Consider the following 16,020-nt stretch of genomic DNA (forward strand, 5'->3'; position numbering starts at 1 on the left):
CAAGAGGGCATGGGAGAGGTGTCCACAAGTTATAATCTTGTATAACAGTGATTTAAAAAATTCTTTCATGCTCTCCATGCGGCCTGATCCAAAGGGTTAATACCAGTCATATTACAAGCAGGCAAATCACTTTGTATGCACTCAAGCCAGATTTTCTCTGATCTTCCATGCACCATCGTACTTAGGGCATGCATGTTACAGAGTCGATGCAGGAGGTGGCACATTGGTCATTATAAAATCACTTGGGACATCAAGCATATAAGGCATTCAAAATCCCACAATACGAAACTTAGCTGAAGTGAATCCGTTTTGTAACTGAGCATAGCTTGGTCATTATGCTGAAGCTGTTTCAAGTCAAAGGCATTTGAGATCCCTGTCTCAGTGCCATGCAAGATAACAATGAGTACAGGCCGAAAAAAACTTGCCTTGAGTTGGGAAAGAAATATACTGAGATATAAGGATTAGCAGCAGCTGCTTGAACATTCCCAACACAATAGCAAGCATAGATTACACATTTGTACCCACCACCAGGATTCAACATGTTGCTCAAATAGTAGTTTCAACATCAAGTGAGGTGTCATTTATATCGCTAAATGCTATCGTTCGACCATTAGGCAGGCAACGCTCACGACATCTATGACAAACATCATCCAGGTCAACAATCAGCTTCCCAGCAACAAGGCCATTACACTTTTTGTGGACCAATAATTTGCACTGGGGGCAGTCAATTGTGTTAAGTTTACACCTGCACATCTGTGACAGCTCAAGGAAACATGTTAGTGTACTGCAATTGATCAAAACCAACACCAGAGATAAGAAATTTTGTCTTAGTCATATTGAATCTCAGTTCTTTGCTCTTCATGCTTGTCTTTGACATCAGTAAGCTAGTTTCGCAGTCCTCTAGGGAATCCAGCATAAGCACAAAACTGTCTTATGACATACCTATACCTGACAATGCCACCAGAACCATGATAAAGAGATGTGGGTTGAATACAGCTTCTGATAGGCCCTAATACCCACTACGAATTTCTCGGAGCAGTGGCTGTTGATACAAACACGACTTTGAGCATTTGAGTGCATACCTTGGACAACATGGACAGTCCACTCTTCCATACCAAAGCTCCTTCTTATTACCCATCAGAGCACTTTCCTAGGAACGTTATCAAATGCCTTCTCGAGATGAAGAATGTAAAATAGAGAGGTTTCTTGGATAAGATGCACTTTTCCTGCAGCTGACATGCAATGAAAATGGCATTCGAGTTGTCAATGAGAATGAGTCACTAATCCAATCAAACTCAACAATTAAGAATCTCATACAATGTTTGTGTCAAACCGTCATCTTAATCCCATTATTGAGTGTGAATCTATCCGCACCATTTCAGATACACTTTTCACTTACAATATCTTGGTTGATGCAATCCATTTGTTTGGCTAACCAGTAAATATCAATGCCACTAGACGAAACATTAGCAAAGCCTCTGACTTGGTGAATCCAAACAGCCCATTTGGCTTCATCATAAGCAGTTTTTGCAACCTTAGCTTTAACTATACTCTCTGTTATCTTAAGCATATAAGCTTTAAAATATGCCTGTTTCTCCTTGACTGCATCTTCAACACAATTATTTCACTATGTCCCTGGTCTCCACTTATGGCTTTTAGAGAGTTCACATACTTCAATGGCTGTATGTATAAGAGAGCAAGTGTCAGAGAAATGTCTAAGACACTTTTTCTACTGAGAATTAGCATGTCAAACCTATTAGAATGGGCTCAGTTTGCATAGCTAATAAAAACTATTAACACTTCTTCATGAAGAGCAATTTTATCACTTGACTGATGAAGCTAGGGAAGTCAAATTTATGAAAAGAAAGAAAGAAATAAAGAGTTTATAACTAGTAATGAACTAATAGATTTAATCACCAATCTGTATAACATATGAACCTTTTTTGTAGGGTTTTACTTTCTTTTTTTCTTTCTCTTTTTTTTTTTGTTTTACATGTTAGTCACCACTTATCAAGGCCTGGAAGCCACTCAGGGATAAGGGTCATTGCGGTTATTGGGATAGTATCGTAGTAATCGTTAGTATTGGGATTTGATAAAGTGTCTTACTTAAGAGGGCGTTTCATCAGGAATTTGTTTATGTTGGACTTAAAGACATCCAAGTTTTTTTTTTTTTTTTTTTTTTTAATTACATTTTCACCCCAAACAAGGCACATTGCCACTTTGGTGTAGGGGGCTACTATCAGGGGAAAATATACTGGGGTACTATGTAGGGATTAGGGCAGCGAGATGTTGGTTCACGTTACACTTGAACTTATGCATGTCAGTACAGTTGGGGAAGCAGTGACCTGGAATGGAATTCCAAAGTCTAGCAGTTCTGGGGAAGAAACTACTGGAGTAGAAAGATCTTTTACATCTAGCGATCTCTACAGTGTGGGGGTGGGAATTTGCAGCTTGTCAGGTCTGTCGAGGGTGTTCACGTCGTGGGGGCACAAGTGCTTGCAGTTCTTCCGAGCATTCACCATTATAATACTTGTAGAACAGGCAGAGGGATGTAACGTTTCGACGATGGGACAGAGGCTGAAGTTTAGATGCCAGTTTAGGGCCTATCAGATTTGTGACTCTCTTTTGAACCCTGTCAAGGAGCGAGAGACTAGTAGCCGATGCACCGGCCCAAATATGACAGCAATACTCCATACATGGGCGAATAGTGGCCTTATAGAGGTACAGGATACTTTCGGGTGTTAGAAGTTTTTTAGCACGGTAGAGAGAGCCCACCTTCCTTGCAGCGGCCCTGGCAATGCCCTCGATGTAATTGTTCCAACTCATGTTTCCTGTGAACGTTAGGCCAAGGAGCTTGAGAGACGTACTCTCAGATAAAGAGTCGTTGGCCATTGCTATAGGTGATAGAGAAGGTTTCTTGTAATTATTGAATGAAACCAGTTTTGTCTTGGTGGCATTGAACGTTACCATCCATTTTTGTCCCCATTCCACTACTGATTGGAGGTCATCCTCTAGTGTTTCTGTCATTACTTTAGATATATGTTCATTTGTTTTCCTGTCGTGCCTGCTATAGAGTGTGGTGTCATCAGCATATATACCCATCTCAGAGGAAATTTTGTCGGGGAGGTCATTTATGAATATCAGGAACAGCAGAGGTCCAAGGATAGATCCCTGGGGCACTCCCGCATTTATATCATATTGTTTAGATGTACGACCGTCGAGGACAACCTGGATTTTTCTCTTATCTAAGAAGGATTTAATTATGTTAAGTATTCTACCAGTGATACCGTAAGATCTAATCTTCCTGAGGAGACCCTCATGCAATACCCTGTCAAAAGCCTTACATATATCTAGAGCTACCGCTCTGCCCTCTCCCGCTTTGTCCAGTGAATGGTATATGCGTTCAGAGATTACAGTGAGGATGTCTGCCGTGGAACGGGCTTGTCTAAATCCATATTGATGGTCGTTCAGAAGTTTAGCATCTGTAAGGTGCTGGACTAGAGCATGGTTAATTAAGTTCTCAAATATTTTGGCAAAAAGTGGGAGGAGGCTAATAGGGCGATAATTTAATGGGTCAGTTCTTTCGCCAGAATTCTTGAATACTGGTACCACAGAAGCAGTTTTCCAACAGCTCGGAAAGCAAGATTCATTAAGGCATTTGTTGTAGAGTTTGGAGAGAACTGGAGCTACTTCAGCTGAGCACTTTTTTAATAGCACAGCTGGGATGAGGTCGGGTAAGTTGTAGTCAGGTGGGAAACAAGCAAACGAAAGAAGCTTTGTTCATAGAATCTACGTTTTGGTTTTGGCATAGATAAAGAGTGGGGAAAATTTTTGACAGTGGTTTCAGCTAGACGGTTGTTTATCGGGAAAGATTGGTGAGAGGGGACCAAAGATTGGAGCTCAGACGAGCACTTGCCATGGAAGTAACGATAAAACAAAGAAAGGCTCGCAAGGTCTCTCCTGTGGGTTGGTTGGTTGTTTTACAGCATATCAACCCTTTTGGGTTATTTAATGCCGAATCCAAAGATTTGGAAGAAAAATTTTTTTAGTAGAATATATTTGTTGTTTTCACATCAGTTACTATTTAACCCATAGTTGGGACTCTCCTGTGGGAGAGAGGTTGCAGGGAAGAGAAAAGGGCATTCCCAACTAAGCTATTTTGTACTCTGTCAAGACAGGATAGGCTGTTTTTAGCAGCTCCTGCCCAGATGTGGCAGCAGTACTCCATTCTTGGACGTACTTGGCATTTATATAGATAGAGAATTGCATCAGCAGTGAGATATCTTCTGAAGCGGTAGAAGGATCCTATCATTTTTCCAGCGACCTTCGTAACTGACTTGATGTACGTATTCCATTTCAGGTCAGGAGTAAAGGTCAATCCCAGAAGCTTATCAAAACATGGATCCTCCCCTGGACGAGAGCCATCCATTTCAATTGATGCCAGATGGGGATCAGAGCATTGATGATGTAAAGATAGGAGCTTGGTTTTAGATGCATTAAAAGCAACCAGCTACCTCTTCCCCCACTGTACTGTGCGCTCAAGATCAGAGGAGAGAGAATCAGAGAGAACTTTGTCATTTACAGCCTTTGATGTGTTGCCATAGATGGTCGTGTCATCAGCATAGATGTCAATGAATGATTTAAGTATGTGTTTTGGGAGATCATTGATGTAGATCAGGAAGAGAGTTGGGCCCAGGATGGAACCCTGAGGGACACCAGCACTAATGCTCTGGCCCTCTGATTTCTGCCCATCAACCACTACTCTTATGAGCCTATCAGAGAGAAATGATTTAATTTCCAGTGATGCTGTAGCTGGAAATCTTGTGAAGTGGGCCCTTATGCCATACTTTGTCGAGGGCCTTTGATATGTCAAGAGCAATTGCCCTAGAAAGGAAGCCTTTGGGCAGAACAGAAAACATATTGCATGTCACTAAGAAGGTTGTTTCTGTTGAGGTGGTTGACTATTTCTTTATTTAATATGGATTCCAACAACTTACTCATGACACACAGGAGACTTATTGGTCTGTACTGAGAGGGAGATGACTTTTTGCCTGAATTTTTAAATACAGGCCATACTGATGAGGTTTTCCAGGGTGTTGGGAAGCACTTCTCCTTAAGACTACACTTAAACAGTTTTGTAAATATGGGGGCAAGTTCTGGTTGAAGCTTTTTTCAACACTATAATTGGAATGCCGTCGGGGCCAGTTGCTTTACTGGAATCAAGGTTCTTGCTTAGCTTGGCGACCTCAAGCACAGATATTTGTATGTTGCATAGCGTGTTGTTTGTTATAGGAGGAAATACGGGGAGTTGATGGCCTTGGTCGCATCGGGTAGAATTAACTGCAAAGTTTAGCCTTGTCTGATGCTGACGATATGACTTCAGGTGCATTGATGATGGTTGGGATAGAACGCACGCTTCTGTTCAGGATCCTGTTTGCTATTTGCCAAAACTGGTGTGAACCAAGCCGTTGCTCAACTACTTTGGATTTAACGGACTGAGCATATAGCTCTCTTGCATGTGTTATTACTCTTTTACAGTGGTTGCTGGCAGTCCTGAAAGCAGCTTTAGTCTCAGTACATCTATTACGTTGGTAACTCTGGAAAAAGTGATTTCTGTGCACGATGGCAGCAGCACATTCTGGGGAGAAGCATGGCTGGCTGTTAGGTTTTTGTTGGAATTTTTTTGCTGGTATGAATCGGTCTATGCCTACAATTAACCATTTGGTCAGGTCTGATACTATAGAGGACACATCCTTTTTAAACACTGAATGCAGGGGTAGATCAGATATAAATTACTTTCCATAACTTGTTTAAAAAAATAAAACTATAATATTGCAATGCAAGAAACTTATTAAGAAATATTTAAAGTGAGATTTTACTCATTTCAAAATGAACTGCTCCTCCTCCTCCTCCTCCTCCCCACATTCAATGTCTCCCCTTTTACATGCTAGCATGTGTTTTAGAAATTGACTTCCAAACTAACCTATCTCTACCAAGGTCTTTATTTATCCCTCTTCCTCTCCAAAACATTTTTATCACTTCATTCCATGTTTTCCTTCGGCTTCCCCTGTGAACTGAACCGACTACCTCAACTGTTTTACATCTACTAACCCAAGAACTTTCATCCATTCTTTCAACGTGGTCAAACTATCAGTCTACTCTTCTGAACACATACCTCTATATTGTCTGAATTTAATCTTCCTCTGAGGACATCAGAACTACGCTTTCCTTTGACACTCATATCACACATCTATCGTATGATTCTCATATAATTTCTTCCCATGCATTGCATATCCTCAACCCTCACTGGCAAGATTTCATTTCCATACATCATCATACTGCTTACACATGCCTGGTAGATGCTGTCCTTGGTTGACAGTGGTAATACTCTGCTCGTTAGTAACGACAGAAGTTTCCTGAACGTATTCCATTAACTCCTAACCCTTGCTACTCAATTATTCTCTCAATCAATTTCAATCGCTGATCCATCAATATTAAGCCTCTGTAATTATCTCTATCGAATGCTTCCCTTTTATTCTTATAACAATTCACAATTGTACTATTGTCTCACTCTTTCGGTGAAACCTGATCTGATTTTTTTAAAGTTTGTGATCATCTTAATGTCTGGTTCACCTGCAGCTTTTAACATTCCTACAATAACACCTAAAGGTTCTGCTCATCTCACTCAGCTTCCCCTACTAACTCTTTCCCAATTCTAATAATCTAATAAAAATCATAAACAGTATTCTGTCATTTTGTTGACTTGAGCAGTTTTAAAAATCTACTTTTTGCATGCTTTTTATTTTAATACATCTAATTTCCACAATTTTAATTAAAATTGCTCAAGTCAACAAAATGACAGGATACTGTTTATGACTTTATAAATGATTAATGAATAAAAATGGTGTTCACTTTATTTTTTTAAATATTTAACCTACAATATGGTAAGAAGATAAAGATAGTAAATAATGTCCTGCTAATGTGTCAATGTTGTTGGCTGTAAAAAAACAAAAGATGATCAAAATTGGAAGGCATCCACTGATGGCGACAAATGGTGGGAAACAGAAATGAAACAAAATCGAAAGTTCTATCGCTGCGCAAAGAATAATATTCAATTTCAAGTTGGATGTGTTTAACCAAAGAACACAATTGGAAAGAGGGGTAAGAATCTAAACACCATTTTACTAATAGTCTGCTTTAGCAATTTTCTGTTTTAACATTTACATTTAATATTAAAATTTAACAACTAAAAAGTTGAATGATGGGAAAGTATTCATACTTTGAGTAAAATAGAATTTCTATTCATAAAATAATCTCATCAAATATTGTGTATATCTTTCATTACAATTTGTAAAATTAATTAAAAATATAAAATCAAATAATTTAGCTAATTAAAAAGTCCAAGTTTCAAAATTCTATTATAAAAAATAAACTTGGAAACCATCAACTATCATGCATTGCTCTTAAAACAAAATCGTTTCAAACCTTCTTTAAAACAAAAAATAAAAATCAGCAGGGGGAGGGAGCTCATTTTAAATCAATGAGTATAATAAGAGTTGCCTACCTTGAAGTTATGTGCAAACAAATAAAAATTAAAAACTGAAATCACTTATATAAAGCAAAAAAAAAAAAAAAGAAGAATTTGAAAAGTAATTCATAGATATGAGACTAAAAAAACAAAAAATAATATACAAAAAAAATCAAACATATATATATATTGTATTTTAAGGTAAATGTGGTGAAAAAATAAAGAATAAAAGAAAAACAGTCTGAAAATTTTAGAGGACAGAAAATATGCATATATACATAACAATGATAAACCCATTTTACAAATTAAAATACATCAGTAGTTTTTTTATAACAATTGCGTATTTAATTTTAATTCTATGTTAATTATAAACAGTGTTCAAATCTCAAATCATATTTCTCAAAAATGTTAGTATTAATTATTAAATATCTGATAGATTTGAAACAAATTCTGCAGATGTGTCTCCCTTAAAAGTGGGAGGGGGGAGTGTCAACAGAGAGAATCGTGGATAAAGAGACATATATGGCCTACAGGACATATCTAAAGTCATAGTAAAATTAGTTTAAAGAAATTAAGATTCTGAAAACAAAGTGTATAAACCAAAGAATTTCTGCTAGAAAGTTAAATCTAAGTTTTTAATATAATAATAAGCATCATGTTTATGTATTAATATCTGTATATACAAATAGTAATTCTTTTACCTTTAACACTATGGAAAAAATTCAGTACATGTTTAAGTAAACAGTAGCATTAATCAGCAAGAGCTGACTGATACATTAGTATTGTTTGTAAATGAAACAACACATGTTTATGTTTTTCAAATGACTTGAATTATAAAAATTGTAGATAAGTTGGTATGCAGTGAAAATGGTTATGATTGATTTCATGCAAACTAGTTATTAAATGATAATTGACAAAAATAATTAAAATCCATCACCAATTGATTTGTAATTATTTTTAAGGAAGAAAAGCTACCAGCTTCAAAAGGAAAACATTAAAAATTAAAATAAAATACAAAGCTCATTATTTTGTAATCTTTAAAAGATAGTTAATAAAGTAAGTCAGTGTTTTTTACCAATCGCATGCCAGTACTCCTTACAACATTTAATAAATGTATTCAATAATGATGAGATAATCTGCCATTGGTGAGGATCGTCTATAAGCATCAAGCCATTAAGTTATATTTTTATATTAATGAACTAGATATCATTTTTAATTAAAATGAAAATGTATAAAAGATGCATTTCAGTTTTTATCTGTATAATCTAAACCTTATTTACTAATATTGTATTCAAATGTATTTAAAACTTTTAGTATGAATTCTCTGAAAGATTTAGAATAAAAAGATTTCTGAAAGTGAACTAATAACGCTATAAAAGAATTCACTAAACACATTTCATTTTGAAATACAACAAATAAAACTGTCAGTGACTATTGTGCATTTCAAATCGAAAAATACCTTTCCGTTATTGAAATCAAATATTTCAAAATAATAAAAGTCAAATTGATAGTGAAATCATGATGTGCCTTTCACATAAAGTATAATTTCTTGTATATTTCAGAAAACTAATCAAAGCATCTAAATAGGACAGTCTTCAAAAAAATTACTCATCTCAATGTAAGTAACACCATGCAGAAACGTAAGTTATATGACAGCAAACAAATCGGAAAAGTGACAGGTTATAGGAAAAGTTCTAACAATGGAATCTTGTCAATTTTTATGATAGAAACTCATAATGGAGAAACAGGTTAACATGCTTGAAGCTTTGTTTTTGTCGGGCAATAAGTACAATGGATATTTAAAAAGGTGATAGAAACAAAAAAGGGGTGACAAGGTCAAAAGTGATTTGGAAAGAGAGGTGGAAGGTAGTGAAGTGAGCAATGTTGATATTGATAAGCAACCAGTCAAATTACCAATCAACCAATTGGTTGACCAAGAACAGATAACTGGCATAAAAAAAAGAAAGAATTATGCTCTGTGACCCTGTGGGTAGAACAAAGTCTTGTAAAAATGGTTAAAAGCAATTCTGTTGAGCAAAGTGATTCAATCAAAACCCAGTAGGAATAGTAAAGATGTAAAAAGTTTGAAGTGGTGGTAGTAGTAATAGTAGTAGTAATAGCAACAACAGCAGTGGCATTGGTGGTAGGAAGAATAGGGAAAAGGATATCTGACAGATGTCCGCAAAGAATAATGGTTGAAATTTTCCAGTTAGCCTAGGGATTCTTGTGTTTTTGCTGTTGTGTTCACCATAAGAAAGTAATAATCAAAGGGATCAGCCATATTCTAAAGAAAAGGCTCAGGCAGATGAAGAGGCTATATTGTCAGCTGATTGTACTCACCTTAGAAAAAATATTAACAACAGGTAGTTGAGCGTGGGACACTTCAAACATCATTGACACAGAGCAAGCTGGAAGGGAGACACTTTGAGAAAATTCCAAGGAAGCAAAATACTTTTCACAAAAATCATAAAAATAAAATAGAGGAAAATGTTTTGAGGAATTTTGTTTCAAATATGTTTGTAAATTATTAAAAGACATGAACATGGAGTTTTAGTTTTAGTTAAAAAAAAAAAAAATGCAAATTTGATGTTAAAATTTGCCTTTTTAGAAACAACTGAGATTCAACAAAGTGTCTGTCCATCTGTGTGATGATGTCATAAACAACAAGACAAAAGCATACATACCTTAACGAAAAATGAAAACTAACATGTTTCAAGTTTTAAACATATCAATAAAGAATGAAATATAATGTATATTGTATTAACTTAAGATTTTGCAACATTTTATATAATAATTCGACACAAATTCATCTAATAATTAAAAAAAACAATACTTTCTAAATTATTGTTCGAGAACAAAAAGTGACTTTTTAAAAAATGAATATCAAAGATATTCAGTAAATTCCAATTGCAAACTAAAATTTCAAATTACAATTTTACAAAACTACCACATTTCAAGTCAAACTTAAATCTGAATGTCATAAATATACAAGATACATCCATTTAAATCAAAAATACATTGTGATTTAAGTAAAACATTTAACAAGATATTTAAAACATTCAAATGTTAAATTTATGAACAAAATCATATTTACTTAGTTATGTCAGTGACGTGCATATTAGAATCAAGCTTCTGCATAATCATTGAATATGAGAATGATGAAAGTTATATAGAGTGAATTTAATATTTCTTAGAAACTTCCGTCTTTACAACGAAACTGCCAAACAGCTTCAATAATATCAATAACCACGAATCATTTTTAGTACTAGTCTTTGATTTTATTGCCTTCTATTTCTATCCCAACCCAACTTTTATATATTTTGATTTTTTTTTTTTTTTTTTTTTTTTTTCAATCAGACATGAAAAATTAAAATCTAAGAACAGAGAAAGTCTTATCACAGAGGGGCATAAAAATAACTAAACTTACAAATTTATTTATACTTAATTTAACACAACATTGTATTTTTTATGTTATGATCTATAGATTTTAGTTTTACTGATAGTTTAAAAACAAATATTGATTAAAAAAATTGTTTTAATCATTTTTGGAATTAGAAATTAAGTTCAAATTTTTCCAATACTGGTATCTTTAAAAGTTTTGATTCCCAAATTTTGACTAACTGTCCTGACACTAATAAAACAACAATCCAACCAAAGCTTTAACAATGTTTAGGAAGAGAAGAAGGCCTATTTTGGATAGTGCTTTCCACTATTGTAGAAATGAATAATCTCCCTCTAAAGTTTACACGGAGATTAGAATCTAAACCATTTAGTTTTAATTTTTTAACACTTTTTAATGTTGCCTTTTCGTTTGATTAGCATTCTTCCATCATTTTGTCTGACTGCATATGGACTGCTTCTTTCAAATAAGTATATAATAGATGATACAAGGTTTCTATTCCTTATGAACTGTGACCAGATATTTATACACACTCACTTTCACCTGTGAGTAGAGGTAGATATAGGAAGCACTTGTCTTTATAAAGGCTAACACACAAAAACAGAACATTATCTCTTCTCCACATGTAATATCACAGTCACATATATTCTAGTCGAAGTCTAAGACGCTTCAAGTTATTTACTCTTAATATGCATTACAGGTGAAACTATCATCAAAGCCAGCAGAGTGATCTTCTGCTAACAATATATGCAATTCAACATTTCTGAACCTTTAAACCGTCTTTAAAAATTTTGTTTGAAGAACCAAATCCATCACATAAACATTAGATTGTTTTTGGTTGATTCTGTAACTTGTCTTTTAGAATCTAAGATTTTCATGTAATTATGTGCTCCTGTGGATGGGTATACAAGAAACTGAATGTTTAAATGAGGAAATCATTAGGATACATAATCCTTTACTTAGCATGACTGCAACGTTGCTAATAAGCGTATACTAAATCAAAGGGATGTAGTCATCCAAACTTGATAGTAGTAGTAGTATTCTTACAGCCTTTTAGAATATGTAAACAACAAGGCAATAACTGATTTATATTTTCAGTCATTTAATTATGAAAATGTTACCTTGAAAAATAATCAAAATTTGTAGAATAAAAGTATTTTTAAAAATATAAAGCCAGCAATGAATATTGTATTTTGATTATAAAATTAAAATATTACTTAAATTCTTAGATTTCAATGAATTCAGATCTTTCAAAAATTTAGTCTTACTAAAAATTATAATCCTTAGAACACTTTGATCCACACAAGGTGATTTATTAACATGTTTATTTTATGGTTTCCCATATTATTAATAAGATGACCTTGATATTAATTATTCTGTTACAAAATTATGCACTTATTATTTACTGTTCAATTATTTTTAATAATGTTTTAATAACGTCAAACTGTACATTCCGTTGATTTGTTTTCTTGAAATTTCTCAAAAGGATGTTTCAAGAAATATTAAATATGGGGAAAATATCAAATCATGCAGTGATATAAGCAGCAACAATCTTATTGATTCTAAGCGTTAGGGTTTGAATTTGGTATAAAAATGTACATCAAGTGATAGCAAGTATATTCAAGCAAAGTAATAAGCATGCACACGCACAAACACTCATACATACCAATAAGGTGAAAAGTAAAATATTTAACCACTTTCTTAATACCAAATACTTATGTTAGTTTTATTAGTAAGTGTTTGGCATTTACATATTAATTTGTATCGATTTTTATGATTTGGACAATAAATATAATAAATATCCAATAACAATGTTCAAACCGGAAAATAGTTAACTTTTTTTGAATATCATCAATAAAGAATCTCAAGATTTTTAGAAAAATATCAAACTTCTGAAAATATACTAATGAAATTTGTTTTATATTTTTTAAAATGCTTTATTAACCCTTTGTGACCTGGTTGAACTAATTCGTTCAGTTGTAAATAAATGAATATAACCAGATAAATGAAGTGAGAATTGATTCAAACATGCTTTGTACATATCAGTTCAGTGTCTGGATAGATGGCAGATACCTCCAGATTGCAACTGTCCATTGCTTACATTCAGTATGCCACCATCAGTCTCAGAGATGGAAGGATATTATTTGTTGTCATAGACACACTATTTTCAAACATTATGGATAATAATCAAAGTTTGTGAAATGCAAAAATTCTTAGTGGTAGTTTAACTATTGAACTTCATAAGTTTTCCAGTTTGAAAACAATCATAGTATCATTACCCTTTAAATTAACTAAAATTAACAATAATTATTTTTTAATCTACATCATAACTCAGGTCATAAAGAGTAAAAAAAAAAAATGGTATTATATTAGTCACTAAAAACGAAATTCTTTCTAAATAAAATTTTCACTATAAAACTTTATAATAGTAACAATGTGCAAATTATATGCATTCCAATGAAGCTGATTCTCACAATAATTAACCAATCCAGAGTTTATAATTGTAAATTCTTGAAGAATGCATTCATCATATGAAAAAACTATTAGAAAAAGAAAGTGGCTGCATATAAATATGGAATTTCTTTACTTTTTCACTTTCACTTATTTTAATAAATACATTTTTAATACAACATTATTTCCCAAAAAAAAAAGAAAAACATGAATAACTTATAATTATGCAATACAGATAAATGAGACATTTGAATGTAATGTTGACTTCAGTAGACTAACAATTCACCATTTTGTTTTTATTCACATCTCATTTGATGCTGTCTTAACTATTGTATATTTTTATGTAAATGTTTCTCCAAAACATTTTAAAAATCCAAACAAGATGCTTTATTTCAAATTGTTGATTAATTTTTAGAGAACACATATTGGATCACACCTGACATCCAGCTGTAAAGTTCTGCTGGAGGACAGCTACTACACAATGCAACACAATAGTGTGTGTAAATCGAATGTAGCAGCAAGTCCTAGGAACATATACCAGAAAAAGAACAGAAATAAGTCATACATCATCCACTATGACTATGCCATTCTTACAGAAAACAAAGCTATCAACTCTGACATAGTGATATGGGACAAGGAGAAAGAAACAACTTTAGTAGAAGTTAGTGCCTCCCAATAATACTAGGTTAAATAAAGCTGAGAGTGAAAAGATACTAAAGTTTTATGTATGACATACAAAGAAACTGGAATCTTGGGATCCCCATCATTCCAGTAATTATAGGAGCAACTAGCCTTATGCAAAAGAATTCCAAAAACTACCTGGCAAATATACCTGATGAACCAAGTGCAAGAGAGAAACAAACAATTGTACTTAAAGGGACAAATAGAATCTTAAAAAGATCTCTCAGTTTTAATGTATGAGATAGAAGTGGATATCTTACATCATGTAGGATACCCTATTCCCAGCGAGAATAAAATGATAAAAAAATTCTTTTAAATTGAATTTTGTGATCTTATATATTCATAATAAAGTAATGATGCAGTGCCCACAATAATGATTTATTTTGAATTGGCAAATAAAAATATGTTGGGAGTTAAGTGTACACAAAAGCAATCTAAATTTTTTTAATATTGTTCTAAAACAAGGTTTATTTTAATGTCCGAAAAATAGAGAAAAAATAAAAATAAAATAAATAATTGTTTTAATTAAAACTGAGATGAGAAATGTTTTTATATTAATGTTTTTTATCTCAAGAAAGTCAAAAACCAAAGTCAGAGTGTTATGAATTACTAGAGCATTAGAAATAATATTGGCATCAAGTTAAGAAAGAATGTTCTAAACCGTAAAAAATCTATTGAATTTAGATGATTTTTAGTCACGTACAAGCGACTCTATAAGTCACACCGTCCGTCTGTCTGTCAGTCGGTCGGTCTGTCCGTAACACTTTTGTGCTTAGCCTTTTTGGTTAAGATCAAAGGTCTGTTCTTAGCTCTTTAAGCTTTTCTTGGCCTTTTGGCCAAGATCAAAGTGTGGTATTTGTTCTTACTACATGCTGTACTTATGTTTGTAACTTTGTGATATAAAGTGGGGGATCACTTTTCTGTATTAATTTAATGTAAAATGATCACCCACTTTACAACCAGTCAGTCTCCAAGTCATTCTCCAGATAATTCAAGTTGTTTTTGAAGTATTCCAGTTATTTTTTAAGCATTCAAGTCATTCTTAAGGTCATTCAATTCATCCTTAAGTTCGTTAAAGTCATTCTAAGTCATTTACTTTTTATTTATTTAAGTCATTTCAGGCCATTTTTCGGTCATTTTAGTTTATCTTTAAGAATTTCATGTCAATCCTACATTCACACATTCATTCATTACACAAGAGCATGCGACTAATGGCTATCGGCATTGTTTAATGTAAACATCTATGCAACTTTTTGATAACTACATTACGGACATGGCAATGGAGTAGAAAACAGTAAAAACATTTTTTTTTTTGTATATAAACTTGCATAATTAAACCCTTAAATCGGTTGAAAAGTAATTTCGAAAAAGTGTTGGCTGATTGACAAGCATATCTTTCTCTAGAATGATTTCACTAATGTCAAATATAGAGGCTTGGCCCTATTCGGCACAGTAGGCTGATGATATAATATAAAGGTATGAGTAGAACTGATGAAATAGTCCCGAATTCAAACAGGCAAACTCCACAATCACAAATGTCATTAGTTGTCATAAGCATATATTGTTTCATCACATCTCAAAAATTGAATTGGATCATTGAAAAGTTTAAAAATATACTGACAAGTAACTACACAGCATTACTTGGGTCTTTTTACTTTCATTTTTGTCCTGCTCGTTGACACTTCTCCTTTTGTCTTTTCTGTTAATTTCTTGTAAGAAAATATTTATATGTTTGAAAAGATAGTTAATTGAAGGAATATATATATATATCCTTAAAACAAATCTGTTTTACAATAAAATGGACGCTTTTCAAATTGTTAATATTTATATCCGATAAATATGCTTGAGATTTCTTTCAAACTCTTAAATTTATAAATAATAAGCAGGTAAAAGCCAAGAAATGGCGGCCAGGGTATTTTTAATTAAATTATTAATATAATTTGTCATCATCCTCGGTTTA

General features: G+C 33.3%; 1 protein-coding gene and 1 pseudogene across 4 annotated transcripts in view; one reads left to right on the forward strand and one right to left on the reverse strand.

Moving 5' to 3' along the window:
• The window catches only part of LOC145277034 (uncharacterized), a 297,662-nt gene that overhangs the window by 28,032 nt on the left and 253,610 nt on the right, over nucleotides 1–16,020 (reverse strand). The window lies entirely within an intron of this gene.
• On the forward strand, nucleotides 14,877–15,013 carry LOC145277326 (U2 spliceosomal RNA; annotated as a pseudogene).

This window comes from Euprymna scolopes, chromosome 5 (genome assembly GCF_053919585.1).
Source record: "Euprymna scolopes isolate OS-2025 chromosome 5, ASM5391958v1, whole genome shotgun sequence".
Taxonomy (NCBI): Eukaryota; Metazoa; Mollusca; class Cephalopoda; order Sepiida; family Sepiolidae; genus Euprymna; species Euprymna scolopes.